The sequence below is a fragment of the Suricata suricatta genome, chromosome 5 (genome assembly GCF_006229205.1).
Source record: "Suricata suricatta isolate VVHF042 chromosome 5, meerkat_22Aug2017_6uvM2_HiC, whole genome shotgun sequence".
Lineage (NCBI taxonomy): Eukaryota > Metazoa > Chordata > Mammalia > Carnivora > Herpestidae > Suricata > Suricata suricatta.
The window spans coordinates 8,165,418-8,169,621 of record NC_043704.1 but is presented as its reverse complement, the minus strand read 5'-3'; the positions used below and the strand labels follow the sequence as shown (position 1 = coordinate 8,169,621).

The 4,204-nt window shown below is 47.3% G+C and overlaps 1 long non-coding RNA gene and 1 pseudogene across 1 annotated transcript; one reads left to right on the top strand and one right to left on the bottom strand.

Annotated features, from left to right (window-relative positions):
• Nucleotides 1–2,962, top strand: part of LOC115291467 — a 63,573-nt pseudogene extending 60,611 nt beyond the window's left edge.
• A 579-nt stretch (nucleotides 2,963–3,541) lies between these two features.
• Nucleotides 3,542–4,204, bottom strand: LOC115291473. The gene is made up of 2 exons (XR_003908467.1): nucleotides 4,132–4,204; nucleotides 3,542–3,891 (listed from the first exon to the last, which is right to left on the bottom strand). It is a non-coding gene; the product is annotated as an uncharacterized LOC115291473 (long non-coding RNA).

Here is a 4,204-nt window from a genome sequence, read left to right as displayed (position 1 = left end):
AGAAAGAAAAGCTGATATCAAACTCCTGAAGCAAAACCTGGGTGGTGTATTCCATTTACTTCAAGAAGGCGGATAGGATTCATTTGGGAGGGAGAGAAGGTAAGAAATCCGTAAAAAATGAAATCAGAGAGGTAGTTGACGGCCATGTTGCAGGAAGGACTTTATGTTTTATTTATAGATGATAGAAAGCTTTTGATGGGTTTGTGCAAGATACGATTTTTGTTTTAAAAGGATCGCTGACGACTGCATGGGGAATGGACTACAGGGGTAGGAAATGGAGACAGGGAGACTTAGGAGGATGCTGTTAACGCTAGTCTGGTCGGAGAAGACGGTGACGTGGATTGGCTGGTGATGTGGACTGGCTGCTGGCCGCGGAGGGGGTGAGAGAGTGAGTGGACATGGGCGACATTTGGAGGTTATGCCAGTAGGATCTATTTTAATATATTTTTATGTTTTAAGCATTGTAATAATGATAAAAGAGCTATCTTCTGTAAAAACCAGAGAAATATATAGATGGACATCTGAATATCGATACATGTTTTCCCTTTTTCTAGGTTTGATTACTCAGGAGTTGGAAATTCAGATGGGAACATAAAGAATGCACAGTGGGAAGATGGAGAAAAAATGTGCTTTCTATAATTGATGACGTAGCTGAAGGACCACAGGTGACTGTGTGTGTTAAGTATAATTATCGACTAACCTCATTTCTTTTGAGCTGTGCCTTTAGCTATGAGAATTTAGTAGTTTTAACTGTTTAGCAATTAATTTTGGCATTTGATTTAAAATTGTTCTGTTCACTTTCTCATAAAATTTAAGTGGCATTTTACTTTACATTGTAATCCTAATTTTAATTCTGCTTTGTGCCAAATATTAAAAGCCTGGGAGCTAATGGGCATAGGAGGAAAAAGTACATACATAAATTACTGAATCCCCTTACGGAAAAGAAAAAATTTCCCTTAAATTTCTCCAGCCATCAGCGCATGGTAGGGGGAGGGAGGGAAGGTTATTTCTCCCCCCAGGGGATGGGTTAGTGACAAAGTACAACAAAGGAAAAGGTCAGAGAGACTAAACACCTTCCCATCCTTCCCATCCTTCCGGGAGCTGCCAGGTGCTGGATGTCTTGAAGGCATGGGTTCTCAAGAAACTGAAGGGACTCCTTCTTTGAAGCCCTTCCTGTAAGAGGAGGGTAGAAAAGGTCCAGGTTGCCTCATCAAAATGCTGAGCTGGTAGTGCGCATTTGGCGCCTCCGATTCCATGTGTCACTTCCCTTTTTATGGCCAGTGGTCTCATTTTTAGGTCACTACCAGGGACTCAGCATCTAGAAAATTCCCAGCCCTTCCCAGTGGCGGGTACTTCTTTTAGGACCTCGTTTGTCTTCTTTATGTTTTTGGAAGAATAGCCTTGAGCAGTGTTTTCAGGCTCCCTTGCCAAAGTATCTAGGGGTAGCTTTCAGGGAGCAAAGAGATTCCAAGCTGCCGCAGACTGTGAGCTGGCTCCCAGCTTGGGTCAGAGCCCTTCTCATTATTGACTTTACCATTTGACTTTCTAGAAGATGTCTCCGAAGGGAGGAGTTTTTGCTTAAAGAATTCTGTGCAGTACTTACCATTGCCAGACCTTGCAGTGTTTCTAACAAGCGAAAAACCAAGTAGTAGAACCGTGCTTGCCTCTCCACCCGGCTGTATCAGAGTCATCTCAAGAGATTGCTCCCGAATTTGAATTTTTAAGATTCTCAGGTATTTCAGAGAGAGAGAGAGAGAGAGAGAGAGAGAGAGCCAGAGAGGGGCAGAGAGAGAGTGGGACACAGAATCTGAAGCCGGCTCCAGGCTCTGAGCTAGCTGTCAGCACAGAGCCCGATGCGGGGCTCGAACCCATGAACCATGAGATCATGACCGGAGCAGAAGTCAGATGCTTAACTGACTGAGCCACCCAGGTGCCCCTCATTCTCAGATGTTTCTGGTGATCAGTCTAGTTTGTGAGCCACCATGCTTCTCAAATTTGCTTAATGGTATAAGTCACCTGGAGAACTTATTAAAAATAGAAACGCCCAGGCCTCCCCTCAGGCCTTCTGAATCCATCTCTAAGGGGAATGACTTCGAAATTCAGATTTTTAAAGAGATGTCCCCCATGCTATCCCATAAATTGTCCAAGAGGCTTGGGAAACCTTGTTCTGAAATAGTCTAGAAGGCCATGTTCTAGGCAGATGGTTACAAGATTCACAGATCTTTCATTTCATTGCTCCTTTTAATATGTGACCCCCCAGGTACAGAAATCAGCCTCTGCAAATGGCCCCTTCCCCCAGCAGCCTGTGATCCGGGCTTCAGAGCTGGTAAGACAGGTGCGGCTAGAAAAAGGCACTCTCACCATCTCAGCACTTTCATGCTGGGATTCCTCAGGGAGGATGTCTGGAAAGCAAGCTAGACAAGTCAGAGAGGCAGATTTCTGCTCATAGTGTTACTTAGAATTTTGGCCAGGATGAACTTGACCGACACAGTGATGGGGAACCCTAGACCACAACTCTTCTTCTTGTTTTAACCTTATCTGAGTTGAGACTCAGAGAAATTATTCCAAACAAATATACTCAAAGACTTACAGCTCTTGGGGTTGGTACCATTGACCTTATGGGGCCCAAGGACAGTGACGCAATGTTGTCCCCATGTGGATTCCCTCTGGCCTGGTGCTAACGAAGCCATTGCCACCCTTCAGTTTATCTCTGATCAGCGAGGAACGTGCCACCCCCGCCGACCTGCAGCGGAGCCCGCGGCTGACGGCGGCCTAGCGGACCGTATGTGGGCTTTGCACTCAGACCCCTGAGCTAGAGCCGGACTCTGGCTTACTTGCTGGGTGACTCTGGACACATTGACTCACCTCCCTGAATTCATTTTCCCATTCATACACTAGAGGGAATAATATCAATTCCACTGGGTTGATGTCATGTATAATAAAGTATCTAGCTTATAATTTATATCAAATCTCTTGTCTTGGGACCTTTCTTAAGGAAAATGTTTCCAGTGTGTTCTTGTCAGTGAAGCCTCCTTCCCTGGCTTCTTCTGCCTGATCATGTCATTGCTTCCTTTTCCCAGGTTCCAGGATGAGGGTGGTAGTGGTAGTTCCAGGCTCCTGGGTATCTTACCCTTGCCAACTCTCTCCCCTCCTTCCTGCCCGGGTGTGTGCAGTATGACACGAGCTGGCTACCTGTGAAGGGGGTGGGTCTGTGCCAACACGACCTGCTGCTGCCCTCGGGGCTCCAGGGCCATAGCTGCGGCTGGGCTGCTGGATGTCAGGCTGCACATTCCCTGAGATCCTGGACTTCCCAGACGTGCTTTCCAACCACCAGAAACTGATTTCCTGTGACCTTTGTACAAAGTAGGGTTGAGTGTATACCTTCCCAAGCCTCCCTGTGCTTAATCGTTGCTGAGTTCTCTTTGATGGCTCACTGCTTATGAGCAAACCCTCTCCCCATCTCTTTCCGCAGTGATACCTCAGAATATCATCACTACAGTTCTCTTAAAAAAAAATAAAGGATCCTGTTACACAGTGACAATTACAGAAAAGCTTTTTATCTATGGGAGAGAAGTCATTCTAACAACCACCTCTGGGTTTGCTCTCAAGTCTCACGATTCCTTGTGCCCTCCCCCGTCCATCTGCTGCCCAGACATTCCATTCTGCGCCTCCCCAGCTGCTCCTCGAGTCCGGGGACTCTCCAGTGGCAGCACTTTGCCACCGTAGCTCTCAGCCAGCCCGGCCGGGCCTCACCATCCCAGAAGCCGTCCTGTGGTTAATGGAGTGGAGAAGCAAAGTGCGGGAAGATGAATTTACTCTCTCTCTCTCTCTGTCTCTCTCTCTCGCTCTCTCCTCTCTTTGAATGGATGGACATCCTGAACTGGACTTCCTCTGTGGACCCGAATTGTTTATTTCATTAGAGTTCTACTCCAGGCTCGCTTTCCATCTGCCTTTCTCCTGTGATTCTGTATTCCCCAGGGACCCAGCCGCAGCAGCCAGCAGGTGGCGGGAGAGAGCACAGATGGTTCACTCAGTGCAAAGAGGGCCTCGTAGTGTTTGCCCTTAACTTTGGCAGCTTCACCCCCATGCTACCCGCCCTACTGAACTCTGCCTTCCTTTCTAACCCTGTACCTTGAGCTTTGCACTCCACACTCATGCCATGTAGGGATCTCTGTCTAATCCAGGGCTGACCCCGAGGTAGCCT